The 14,366-nt window shown below is 40.7% G+C and overlaps 1 protein-coding gene across 1 annotated transcript in view; it reads left to right on the forward strand.

Moving 5' to 3' along the window:
- Window positions 1-674: 674 nt before the first annotated feature.
- The window catches only part of CSRNP3 (cysteine and serine rich nuclear protein 3), a 116,538-nt gene continuing 102,846 nt past the window's right edge, over window positions 675-14,366 (forward strand). Inside the window, exon 1 of the mRNA XM_064514872.1 lies at window positions 675-799. The gene's annotated coding sequence lies outside the window, so the exon portion shown is untranslated. The remainder of the gene's footprint in view (window positions 800-14,366) is intronic.

The following is a 14,366-nucleotide window of genomic DNA, read 5'->3' on the forward strand; positions in this document are numbered from 1 at the left end:
TGTTTGGTTGATTTTGTGGAGAGAGAGCGCTATTAAATGCAGATATCTATAATAGGTTTGTATGAATTAGACCATTCAAAAAATAATCAGTATGCTTCTTGAGATGATTTATACTTAAAAGAATAGTACAAATAATAAAGAAAAATACTTCAAACCTGACGAGCAGGGTTTTTTTTTTTTTTTTTTTTTTTTTTTTGCTTGGTACTTTTCCCCCCTTTTTTCTTCTATCTCTGTAGATTTAGTAAAAACACATACTACCACTTTGCAAAGCAGTCGTTCACAGCTTTATCCATCACCGGAAACTCACGTATTTTGCCCAGCCGATTAAGGCAGGACTGTGCTGCCCGACGCGATCCCCGGACCGAACCGGGCCGGCGCCGGCCTCGGGGCGGAGGGAGCTCCGGGCCCGCCCGCTGCGCCGAGCAGGCGGCGCGAGGCGGCGCTGAGGGACGTCAGAAGGGAGCCCGTTACCAGCACTGATCGCGCCTCCCTCGCTGTTAATTACGCCGCCGCGCAACGAGCGCTCCGCGACGCGACGCGACGCGCCGGGCCAGGCCGCGCCGCATCTCCCGCGGCTGCGGGCTCCGCCGAGCTGCGCCGCAGTGCCGCTCCGCGGCCGCTCCGCGCCTCGGCAGCGCCGCCCCCTGCTCCGCCGGCGCCGGGGGGACGAGCAGCGCAGCCCGGCATGGTGCGGCCGCGGGGGGCTGTCTCCCGGGCGGGCAGGTAGCGGGAGCCCGCTCCGAGCCGGCGGCGCTCTTTTGCCTCAGGGCCCTCCGGCGTCTCCAGCCGCCCGGCCCAGGTAGGAGGAGCAAGGGCCGCCGTGCGGGGGACGAGGGCTGCTGGTTCCCCGGGGGGAGGCGGGCTGCGAGCGGGGGCCGGCGGAGCGGGCACGGGGGGCTGCGCCGCTCGCCTGCGCGCGGCCTTGGGGGCGGCGGCGGGAGCCCAGCGGCAGGTGCGGGCGGGCCGGGGGGGGGGGGGCGGCGCGAGCCTAACGGCAGGTGCGGGCGGGCCGGGGGGGGGGCGGCTGCGCGAGCCTAACGGCAGGTGCGGGCGGGCCGGGGGGGGGGGGGGGCGGCTGCGCGAGCCTAACGGCAGGTGCGGGCGGGCCGGGGGGGGGGGGCGGCTGCGCGAGCCTAACGGCAGGTGCGGGCCGAGGAGGAGGCGGGAGGCTGGCGGGCTGGGGAAGGCGTTGGCGTCGGCCTTCGTGGGCTGCGAAACTGCTCGGTGTCACCCGGCCTGAGGGCAGGGGAAGCTCTCTGCTGGCAGCGAAGGGGTAGGTGGCCGTAAGGAGGACAGGCGTTCCCGTTATTCGTGTTATCTATAACTGGCACGGTAGCACTGATTAGTCTAGGCGGTGTCGCGAGTAGGCGCAGCGCTAATGCCTCGGCGGAGGACCCGCGAGTGCGCTGTGTGGCTGGCTCAAGGCTCGCCGTTCCGAGAAGCCGGCGGGCGAGGCCCTGCCTCGGGGCTCCGCCGCTCCGGCTGCCCCCGGGCGCCTGCAACTCCCGGCTGCGGGGGGCTCGGAGCCCCCTGGGCGCCGGTCTGCAGTACCGCGCCCGCCTGTGAGGCGGCAGGTGTGCGCCGCTCCGCCCGCGTTGCCGCGCAGGTGGTGCCGATGCGAGGCAGGCTGGTAACATCTTGCATAGCTGCAGCTGTCGCCTGAGATAGCAGAATAAATGGGAACCATGCTGTGGGTTTTCTGTATGTTCTCACGGTGCTTCTGGATAAATTATGTGCTGCTGCAAGACTGTGCTAGTTCTTGCCTAGTTAAAGTTAGCTCGAATAGCTGTACTGCTGTATTCTTGCCTCTTATTTTTTTTTTCTTTCCCCCGCGGAGGTTTCTATGTGAGAACCTCTTCAGAATCTGCTTAGTGCAGCAAACTCTGAAGCAACAAAATTATCAGCTCTCTCTTTGCTTGAAACACCTTCTGGTCTAGGTAGACAAGAAAGGCAAACTATTTTGGGGGAGACTGGTTGGGGCAGACTATTAGAGCTAAAAATACACAGACCAGTTCAGGATGAAGGAACTGCTCAGTTTTTGTATTCTTTCACTCATACCGATGAATTGACCCACTTGATTTTTGAAATGGGATAATTAAATTTGGGGATATGCTGAAGGAAGATTTTTTTTCTGTGTTGTTCTTTTACATTTGTTTCCTAAAATGCACAGTAATAGTTGGGGGTTGGGAGGGAATAACTGATGTAACAACCCAGTTACAATATGCCACGGTTATTTAATATGCATCAGCTATTGTGAATTGTAATTTCAAAACAAAAACCTTCATAAAGAAGATACAGGACAGAGTACAGACTAATTTGGTACTGGTGACACTGATAGCCAGCACAGTAGTAGAAGTAGCAGCTCTCTCTAACCACAGACAGATGTTACTCTGTGATCACAGAACTGATGTCATCCATTGATCTATTTGTTGAGAGTGGAGTGAATGGGGCCGAACTGTGGTTTGTTTTCTTTTTTTTTAAATAGCCAAATAGGGTTGGAGAATCTTCTACAGATGGTGGGTAGTGACTAATTTAGAGAAACAATGGGCCAGAGGAAAGGAGAGTTGCATGTGCCTGGCAGTGGCAAAGACATCTGCCTAATGTTTATAGGAATCTGAGAAACCCAGAGCATCTTTGTTGCTGAAATAAGGACTGATCAAATAGCTGTGACTTTAAGTAAAAGATCATCTAGAAGAATAAATATTTTTCTGTGTCTTTTACTATTTCTAATACACTTAGGTGTTGTTTTGTATTAGTTAATTTCTTTCCTTCAGAGATGATTGGTGAGGAAGAAGGGCCACGGAGTAAGAAAGTAAGACGTTTGTATTTTTGCTGATTCGAAAAACTTGTCAAATGAATGATGCCACAGGATTATAAATACAACATTTTACTTTGAAAAACTTTGCACACTGAACTGTTTCACTGTGTTGTAAATTGCTTGACTTCTTGAGTCCAATTAAAAAATACTTGAAAGTTTTGCAAAGTATTAATAAAGATACAGGTATCATCCCCCCGCCCCCAGCCACCATCATCCTGTTTATTTTTATGGCTTTGACGGATGAAAAAGTCTTGTTGCAGTTCCCCGATGAGAACAGTCTCCTTTGGAAATGACTTCCATTACTCTGAATACCCTCAATTCTGATTACCTGTCCAAGCATTTCATGAGACCAGTGCAGTTCTGTGCTGAGGTGTGCAGAGAAGGTCAAAATGGAGGCAGGTGCGGTTAAGTTTCAGGTAGCTGCTGTAAATTATTCTCCCAGTAATCTGCCCAGGGAATGAAGTGAAAAGCTAATCAAAACTAATTGTTTTAAGTAGTACTACATTCTGTATAATGTGCTCTCTGACGAACAAATGTTGTTAGGTTTTAATTAGGAAATACATTCTACTTTTTTTTAAGTTTTGCAGAGCCATCTTAAACCATGAAGCTGTCTGCAGATCAAACTTCCACTTAGTTTCCAAAATTTTTTTTTAAGTAGTCTCTCCTGGTACAATATTTAAACAGTTACGGTGTTAAAAGAAAAATGTATTTATAATATATTGAAACTACTTATACATACAGAAGCAATTTTTGCAGACATTGTTCTGCAGCATTTAAAAACTGCTTTCTCCAGGGATCTTCCCAAAATCGTTGCTGTATTACAGATCAGCTTATGGCATAGAGCTCCAGTAATTTTAACAGCATTTATGTGTAGTACTTGCAACGTTATCAAGACATTTTACAACTGTAAGATTATAGTGGAGTACTGAACAGGGTACATTTGATAGTATCATGAATTCTGTGTTATTACATGGATGTTTTGATCTTTTTTTTTTTCCTTTGTCGCTCACACTTCTGGGAGCTGTTTGTGTTCAAGCAGGAATTGCATGACTCTAGATTGGACACTGATTTTCACTTCGCTTTGAAGTGACAACAGCCTTCTCAAAAGGTTTGCATTTCTATTTTAGTAATCAAATTTTAATTTTTATTACCTGTTGAGAATACAGATACAAAGGCCAATTGGCGTGTATAATGAACCTTGAAATATTGTTTTAAATGAGTGCATTTTAAATCTTGATTTATGTAGTCTGTCCCATGTGATGGTTTTTTGGGTGTATCTTTCATCAAGTGCCTTAGTCTCAGTTTTTTTGAAAGGTCTATTTATTGTCCTATGTATAGATGGACTGAGCAATATGAATCGTTAACTAGTGCACAAGTTGTACCAAGTAGGTCTGGAAAAGACATGTATTCAAGTTGATAATATATTGTATTTAGTGTATTTTTAACACATTTTCTTGCCTTATTCTGTAGAAATAATATATGTTTGAGCACTTCTTAATGAAAGTTTATTAAAATGTGCAGGAGGAGGGTTTGTCAGTAAGACTTGAGGAAGCATTTCGTCTTGAGGTTGAAAACACCCCAGTATTTCTGATATGAAAACCTGGAGTACTGGTAATTTCCTGGCAGACATGTTTCTATTATAGCCTTGCTATGTCATGACTGACTTTTTTGTAGTTCCCATGGCAACGAGGATTTTAGATCTGCAAAACGGAATGCTGTGTATGGTTTGGGGAGGTATAAATTTTCTTTATAACAGAAGAAGTGTTGATCCATGAAAGGAGCTGATCAGGCACCCTGCTGTGTTTTTTTTCGTTAATAATCTGTGTTCTGCCTATAAGATTACATGTAAATATGAATTTCTTTTTGACAGAAATAAGGTTACTACTTCTAATTCTTGTCACAGTGGAAGAGGTGTTGGAAAATGTGAAGGCTTATTGTAGTTTTAGCATGGAAAACACATCGTCTTCCAGGTGGAATCTTGACAAACAGGAGGCCACATGTGTAAACACTGTATATGCATATAGCAAAGTAATGAGAGTTAAATTCACCCAGGATTTGTATTGGCTTCTACTAATGTTTACTTTGGCTTAATGGACCTGTTTGCAAGATGCATTAATAAAATATTTACTTTCTAAATGGACTTACAACACTTGAGATTCTCGTGTTAAAATGTGCTTTAATTCACATGCCAAGTTTTGTAAGAAGTGACAATCTCATAAGTGTGTGTGTGTGTGTCTCTTACCTTCTGAGATGAATACTTTGATTGTTTTGCTCAGGATAGTTTACGAAGACAGTGGGTGAAGCTCAGGGTCACGATCAGAGATTTTGCACTTTCCGAATTCGGGTTACATGGTCTGAAGTCACTGTACCTGCAGTAGGATATTGGCAATGTAGGCAGTGGGACGCTACTGCTTCCTCTCATGTTCTCTCTCTGAGCAAAATTGCAGCTGCATTGCCAAAACTTGCTTCTGAAAGCTGTGGATGGTAAAAACCTATTACTGCTTTCTTTGTGCAGTTCCCTTCTGAAAGGAAGGCTTTTGACAGCAGCTTTGCATATCCATTTCTCAAGACTTCTTAAAGTGTTTATTACTCTTGAGAATAATGATATTGATAGGGCTGGGTGCCAAAACAAAACTTTTAGCATCATATTTAATAAGTCACCCCTCATTAAATCATTTTTAACTCAAGAGCAGGATTCCAATATGTAGGTTAGAATTGGAAATGAAAGGTTTGGGATCTGCCCTGAGTACAGCATAGATGTTTCGAACTAAAGGCTTATAGGAGAACCCTTGATAGAGGAAGTACCTTTAGTGCATAGGCCATTTTTTCTAAATTAGATTCCCCCCCCCCCCCCCCAAAGAAGGAAAGCAAAATATTACTGGAACACTTTTTCTGAAAAAAATTAAGTCCATTCCAACTTGTCAATTTTTTTATTCTGTGCTTGTTATTTCTGTTTTTCACTGTTTTGATAACTGGTAACAAAGAAAGTGGGTAAACTACACAATTATTGTTTATTTTGTGAAAGCCTCTACAACAAAGAAAAACATCTACATGGCATCTGAAAGGCAATACAGAAGTGCATTGAAAACAAATTTGGGAGATTAAGTCTGCTCCCAGATCTCTGCAGAGATCAAACGCATGCAGTTCTGCTGGGGAAGTAGCGTATGGGATGGTAGTATGGCAACCTACTACTTAGGTGATAGCTTCATCCAAACACTCATGTTTGAAAGATTTTTCACTAGCATGGCCACCTTTACATGTCATAGCTTGTGTCAAAGCAAGAGTTGCATACACATAAGGGAGAGACCAAGCTTCACCCTTGTACCTGTGCATGCATTCCCTGGATGCATTAAAGTATGAGTATGTTGAATAATAGCTTATAGCCAGCAGTAATGTGTCATTCAGAATGCTTTATATGATTTTTGTGCATCCTCATGTTTGGGAATTCAAGAAAATTGGAGCGGGAAAAATAGAATTTTGAACGTGGGTCTGCAAAGCCTGATAGCATCTGGTAGTTTATTGTGTACCCCTTCTCCCTCCGCTATGCCAAGAAAACCGATTTCTAGTTTTGCTTGTAGTACTAGGCAGTGCAGTTCTTCATAGAGTGATTTGTTCAATGCTGCCTTGGTGAGAATTCAGGAGGTGGTTGGTAGGTCAGACTTTGTGCTTGAGAAGTGCCCCAAGGTCAGAAGAAGGGATCCCTTAACTGTACTTAATAAAAAGAAGAGTTGTGGGTTGCAGTGTCAGGTCTTTTCCATTACATATGGAGAGGATGAGGGGCTGGTGATTCCATGTGAAATTTGATGAACAGGTCAAACAGCTAGTTTCTGTAGCTCTGTAGGGACACCTTAGAAGGAGGAACAATGCAGTGACATAATCACCGACCCCAGATTGTTCTCAGCTATAAATCCTTCAATTGCAATCTCTGCTGTTCCTTCAGCATGTGTTGTTCACATTTAAGGGCTTTTCAGATCATCTCCATCACCATCTGCTACGTAATGGAAACAAAACAATTTCTGCTGAGAGAGATGAGGATTTGCAGAAATACATCTGGTCTCTAAGAACTTGTTTATCGGGTTGGTTTCAGTGGCATACTCTGCACTAGTCACTATGCTGTCATTATGGATGAAAAACAAGAAGATGTAATAAGTTGTTTGTAGGGACATACAAGGTTTTCAAACAGTTCAGGTACTATGTACTGTATGTTTGCATACCCACTGTTGCATACAAAGTTCTTTCATGCTTTTATATAAGAAATACTACACATCCTAATGTCTCTGCAGTTAGAATGAGGGAAACATAGTCCATATGTGAAGCATCTTGTCCACATGAATATAATATTAATTAATAACACTTGTTCCGCACAGGCAGTTAGAAGATAAGCAACAGTATTTCTTAACTGAAAGTATTCACTAGGTGTCAGTGCATGATCACACCAAGCTGATGTTCTTGCTGAGTTGCGTGAAAAATATGGTATCTCCCTTGTGAATAAGGATTTTAAAGGAAATGCTGCTTTTGCCTTGAGAATATAATATGACTTAAATTTAAGAATAAAAGCTCATTAAAAGCAGTCAATTCAATATATTTTATTTAGGAGTGGTTCTGATAGAAAGGTTGATTTAAAAAAAAAAAAATCATGCTTCATGCTAAGTAAAGGTATTCTAAAGACTTATAATAGCCCATGGGTTGATCATCATCTAGCCTTTTTGGCAAGATCTGATGATGGTGAAATGTTGATGTATCTGATGGTTTGATATACTGATCAAACAGCCTACATGATACTGCTTCTGATGCTGGGTATGACTAAAATTTCCATTAAGACAAGGGGGAAAAAAATCATAGTTTTCATAATGATACATTATCTGTAGAACAAACACATTCGCTTGTTTGCAAAACTATTGTTTTCTGTAATGGCTGTAAAAATCAGGTCCATAGTTATCAAAGTGGAGGACAAACACTGTGAATACAGCTAAAGTTGACTGGTTTTATTTAAGCAAATGATCTTACTCTCTTGCCATATCTCGTCACTAGAATGAAATGTGATGTTGTTTATTAGAATATCTTTTCATGCTTGAATTACATGCATCTCAGCAATAGGCTATTTTTTTCCAACAGATTTAAATTCAGAATATTTAAACTAGCTTTAAACTGATTTTAGTGACAGATGATTAGAGGAAGTATCTTTTTAATTCTGCAAAGGGTAGTAAGCATACATTTAGCATTTTAACTTGTTGCAAAACTATTCTCTTTTCTGTCTTGTATGTGGAGGTATTCAGTGAGAGCTATACATTAGTAGGTTAAAATATAATCTGGCATTCACTTGGTGAATATTTGAAATGTAGATCACTGGCTTTCTTATATCTTCTACTTCATGCAGAACTCTTCCTATTAGGTTTCAATCCATGCCATGTAGTGAGTGATAAATGCACATTTACACACGACTTGTATGCCTGATCTATTTACAGGTGAGGCCTTCCTTAACTCTACTATCTTGCATGCTCAGGAAGTTGTTAATACTTGTGCTAATAGATAAAAGAAGTCCGTTCGGTTATAAATACAAATTTTTAACTCATTCTTAGCAGTATATTGCTGGATATTCAAAATGTAGTGGAAATAATGATGTGATACACTTGGTGGCTGGCATTTAGTATTTTTCCTATTGTTGTAGCTGTAAAAGAGAACCTGTCATTGGTGTCATCTTTGTTTATCCATACCACTTAACTTTCAGATACTCTTCTATCTGATTGTCAGAAACAGAGGAGTATTTCTTGGTCTTCATTACATTTGTATAATGAGATTTGTGCACATCTTTCACTAGGGATGCAGCCACCTATCTAGCCAGATTTCAAGACAAATTTTGATTTAGCTTGCATACAGAAGGTCCATAAGATACGAGCTAATAAGACAAGTAGGGATTAGGTGGACCAGTGTTTAACATATGCTTCTCCCTTATACTGACATACTGAATGTAGATGTGTATAACAAGCTGCTAATGTAAGAGAGTGTGAGTGACTTCTCATTGTATATGATTTTTTTTTTTTTTTGAATTTGTGTCTCTGAACAGTGGATGAAAGTCCATTCTCCAGCCTCAATTGCTCATTAACCTCACCAGAATTACTACTGATTCATAATGATGGAAAATAGAGAAGATTCTCTCACTGTCTTAATTGCTCCTAACTAAGGTTTAACAATCTATATATAAGAAATGTTCATTTTTGTTTTTAATGACAACTTTGGTATTCTTTCAAGACCTCTCTTCAGAAGTTGATTTTTCTGAAAAGAGATCTCTTTGCTCAATGGCAAATAATTTATCTTTCCTCATTTGACATGTCTTGAGAAATTTTGTTAAAATCAATGCCAGTGCTTTCTGCTGTGCTGCTTTTCATTGCCAACTGTGACACTTTTTTTGGTATGGTTCCTGTGAATTTCATGTGATGCATTTTTTGCAGCCCTAATGATATGTTGGGGATGATTAAAAAGGTACTTGCAACCTGGGAAATCAATTTGATGGGTCTCTTCAGCTGCAGCTTACAAAGTAATACATTGCTGTGTTTTTAGCATAGCATCCCACTCTTCCATGTGGGTTCTTCATTATGATCTGTAAGGATCAGAATACTTACTTTAGTCATGCACCTTAGGCATCGCTTCTAGAATGTAGGTGCCTGTTCCTAGCAGGATAATCCTTAATGTCTAATTTAGCCTTGTTTTTTTCCTACCCAGTTAATGAAGAAGCATTTACATTGTCAAATCTATGGCTGGTACCGAGTTTTCTGTTCCACGTTGGCAGATTGATCCACCTCCAGTCCAGAGATTATGTAGTCGGATTAGCATAGAAACAATAATCCTTGTCTAAGATGATTTGGAATGTTTTGTCTGGGGATGCTTCTCTCTTGCTAAAATGGACAGGTTAGCACAACAGTATGTCTGAATTTCTGACTTTGGAGTATGGGCAGTTGTGTATACTGGGAATCCAAAGCACGGATCCCTCTTCTATGGGTGGACTCTTAATGTAATAGAATTTTCTCTTTTACAAATGTTAGATGTTTCCTTTTTTTATTGTAGTTGAGAGCAGTCGCAAAGAAAGCGAGAGACTTGGTTAAAGTTCTTTCCTCAGCCTGAAAGTGTTCAAATCTACACCTGCGTCTTCCAGAAATGTGCCATAATTGACAGGCTACAAAACAGTTTGTGGAAGACCGCAGAATAGTGAGAAATGCAACCTTGGGAGGAGAGGAAGAACAAAAAGAGGCATAATACTCTAAAACCTAATGATTGTGTCACTTATCTGGGCAAAGGGATATCTGGGCTTTCTCTCTTGCTCACAAGATTGCTTCTGTATTTTTTACAATGTTTTGGGAATAGTGACTAGGACCCTGGGCTGTCTCCTACCAGCTGCGTTTCCTCTTCTAGAACTTTTTTGCAGATCTGTTTGAGAAGACACAAGTGGATTATTTGCAGAGTCCTGTTTTCTTTCTTTGGTGTGGCTGAAGTTCATGTCATGCAGCAACCAAATATGTCTCAATTTATGAGTAAAACTCTGCTCAGCACTATGAACTCTGTCTTAGCTCTGATAGAGCTAGAAGGTAAACTAGGAAGGACCTTTTCACTGCAAAGAGCATGATAAATCAGACACCCAGTGAATTTTTCAAAAGACAACTAACCTTCTTTCATATTATTTCTCTAGAGTTCTTTTAGCAGCTCTGCTACATACAAACCTTGTATTTGTTTACTTTTCATTCAATTGTTGAATTCAGTGCTATACAGGGCATCATTTAAGATCGAAGATCTTTATCCGGTGCTTACATGGTGCATAAGTTCTTATGTTTTTTAGATATACAGTATTGAGTTTCACTTTAAAAAGCCAATTATGGTTTTAAAAAATACATACCAGAAGAAACACAAATAGAACAGGTGAAAGAATGGCTCTTAGAATACAATGGCATTGAAAGGTTAATGATTACTGGTTAGTTGCATGTCTTTATGGACTGGGTGCTATTCCCTCAGATATTGTTTTTTCCCTGTGTATTTTTGTGAGCCGTGCCTCAGCAGCACAGGGGATAAACAGTGAGTACTATGATAGCAGTTGTGCACAGCCTTTCTTAAAAGTATGCATAGGTTAAAGCAGTAGCTCCTTCAGTGACTTCTGGTGTTGCATTTTGCACAAGTGAAATAAATTTAGTCCTTGTATTGGGAAGAATGTAAAGTGATGTTATTCTTTAAAAAAAATTAGATTATGAAAAAAATATATTTTTTTATGATTGTATAATGTACTTGAGGACCAGACTTACCATTTGGTCTCTCCTCTTTGATCACTGGTGCTGGCTGACGTAGCAGCAAATGCAAAATAAGAGACAGAAAAAGCCTAAAATAAGGGTTACTGGGGTAGTCTTGTGAGCTGTCTGGTAACGTACCGGGGCTGATTGTGGGCAGTCCCTCAGTATTATCTGTGTCTTGGTTTAGAGCTGGTTTTAGGTGAATGTGACCAACATGTAAGGCTGAGGACAGGGAAGCTGTGGAGTTACGCGTGAAGCTGGGCTGTGCAGGGAGGGCAGAACATGTGGGGAAGAACAGGATTAGGAGAGTAAGGAGACTCAAGCTGAAATCAATGGTGGCACTCAGGGCTTAATTTATCTAGTGTAAATTAAGCTTTTTTTTTTCTTTCTTTCTTTCTTTTTTTTTTTTAATTTTCTTCTTTGTAAAATAAGAGATGTCCACAAAGCTAACATAGGGTCAGTGTCAAATGTCTGGAGCAAATGAAACTCTGTATTATCTCTGTTCCTTATGGTTTTCCACCTTCCCTTTCTGAATTAGATGTTTGTAACTAAGTTTGGTCTAACTTGTTAAGCACAGAATATTCAAATTCATGGATTTATGTTTTGGGGATTTTTATTATATTGTAGTACTGTCTGCAGTGAATTCTGAAAGAACCACGAAAGACTCAAAAAAGGAGGAATATTTACATGATGTCTGTTTGTTAAATATTTAACAAGCTTCCAAGAATGCAGGCATATGTGTGTGTACACACATACACATGCATGCATATATGACATCTAAAATCAGATTTCAAGTGTTTTCTTTACATGCAGGTTCAGTAGCAACATCTACGGGAATTATTTACCATTAGCATTCCATATAAAGCATTTTCTGGTTTTGAATAGGAAATTTGATCTGATGACAGAAATGTCGGTATTTAAGACTGATCTTGTAGGTCTTTCATCAGTAAGAATCTCTTATGGTCAGAAAACAGACAAATATTACAAATGGTCTTTGGTATTTATTAAAGTAACTATTCATGCAAGAATGAATCTCCAGGTAGGCCTAGGACACAGGCAAGCATTTTTTTCAGGCATCTTTATGCCTAATTGCTAGCTAGGTCAAAATTAGTTTGACTCGAGGTCAGCTTAAAGGTTTCATCAAGGCAGTGCATTAGCAGAGAAGGAAGGAGTATAAGTAAAAAGAGGAGACTCATCTAACCTGCTAAATAAGCAGAAAGAAAAAGAAACCTTATTAATCTTTCAGCTGTTCCGCTGTGGTGACTAAGACTCATAAACAACCTGTCGTAGCATTAAAAAGTTGTACTTTTCCTTGAACTAGGTGTCAGCTTCCACTTTGCCATCAGTTTGTGGCTGTGCTTGTTCCAGAGGGCGTGATCCCTTGTCTTTTTTCTTCCAGTGCTGTCGAAATGTTATGGTCCTGGACTTGATGTGGCTGAAAGCTAATCTTTTTTTCTTTCTTTTTTCCCTTCTTCTTCTTCCTTTTTTCCTACAGCTAGCAAAAACTAGGTTAGTATGTATTTATTTAGATTTGCTTAATTTTCTTTCAGTCATGAAGTCTAAGCTATGGTTCAAAGGAAACTTGCTTTCAAAGTCTTACATTCCGTCTTGTTTTCTGTTACTTATCATGAGAAGTGGATTTCTGATTTTGGAAAGAACTTATCTTAGTTATTGGTGTGTGCATAGTTGGAGTTGGAAATAATTGCCATGCTAGAAAGCTGAGTTATGATTGCCACAGATGAATTAATGGGAATCTGTGTATACTCTGGCACAGAAGTTCTTTTCTTACCTTTTTCTCTCCTAATCTTTTGTCACTTATTGTACTGCTTTTGATTTCACCGAAGGCAAATGACTGTACTCTTAAGTTGATTGAAGGAATATAAATGGAGGTTGGTAAGTGGGCAGGAGTCTGAGGAAGTTGAAATTTATGTAACTTGCATTTTGAAGAGGTGAAAATTAGATGGCCTGAATATACTTAATTTTTTCCTCAGATTTGTTTCCACCTGACAGTAGTTTTATGGAGGTTTCTGGTATTCTTGCACAAGCTATGTGTACGTGTGTGTGTCTATGTATGTATATATACACATATAAGAGAGGAAGTAAGAGTCGTTCCATTTGTTTTTATTAAAGTGTAAAGAAAAAGTTTCTACTCTGCTTCCTTCCATTTCCAGCTGTGACTTTTTTTGGCGTAATAGGTATAATACCTATTATAACAGAGGTGCTGTGGTACTCTCTCTCTTAAAACTGGGGGAGGAACTAAAGTTTTCTGCTTTTGGCATCCTTTCAGCTGCACAGCAAGCAGTGTATTTCTTTTCTTCTTCACCATCTTAAAATAGTTTTTTTTCTCCCTAAAATAACATTTTTGTCAGGTGTCAGATCCACTGACCAGTATGGTTGCTTGTTAGCATCCTCATGTAGTGTATAAAAAGGGCTTGGTTTCAAAAGGGGTAAACTGGAACACATTGTTAGGCACAGCTGGTTCAGAGACGGCAAAGTCCTCTAGATTCTACTAGGCAGTAAATATGAATGAATGCTATGGGAAAGTAATCCTATTCTGCTCTCGTGATGCAGTTTAGCTTCTCAAACTATAGGATGATGCATTTTCACTGTGTATGCGTTGTCCATAATTATCCAACTTCTCCAACCCCAACAGCCATTCCTTCAGGCTTCATTAAATGAGGTCAGTAGGACAATGAAGCCGATATAAGTTTATGAAGCCAAAATAAGTGCGTGGCTTCTGCATTTTAATATATTGATACTTCTGACTTCAGAGTTCTGGTTTGTTCCGAGACATAGGGAATCTCTGTAACACCTGCCCTATTTGATAGCTTCTCACTATTTAAACTTCGGATTTTGTATGGATTATACCCTACATGCATCAAGAGATTTTTAGGGCTGGAATATGATGGCATCTGTCCACTGTTCGTGAGAAAGAAACCTCAGTTTTCCATTTGCTTTGCCATAAATTGTAAGTAACTCTCTGTGATGGCAGCAGCATTCAAATTAAAGGAATGTGAGCAAGCTTGGTGTGGATTTCATAACAGAACATCAGTGGATCAGTTTTTCTGACCAAGCAAGATTTTCCAGGCAGCAGCCCTGAGTATACACCAAAAAGTCATAAATAGTTCATTCCTCACTTTCTTCTTTTTCTTCTGTCAGTGTTTATTCCACTTTGGACCATACTGGCACATTTCTTAATACCACTGGATTCTGAGTTGCTGCATGGAATTGGCAGTGGCTGTGAAATTCATATAATCTCATTGCTGCTTCACAGTGCT

Source organism: Dromaius novaehollandiae, chromosome 7 (genome assembly GCF_036370855.1).
Source record: "Dromaius novaehollandiae isolate bDroNov1 chromosome 7, bDroNov1.hap1, whole genome shotgun sequence".
Classification (NCBI taxonomy): Eukaryota; Metazoa; Chordata; class Aves; order Casuariiformes; family Dromaiidae; genus Dromaius; species Dromaius novaehollandiae.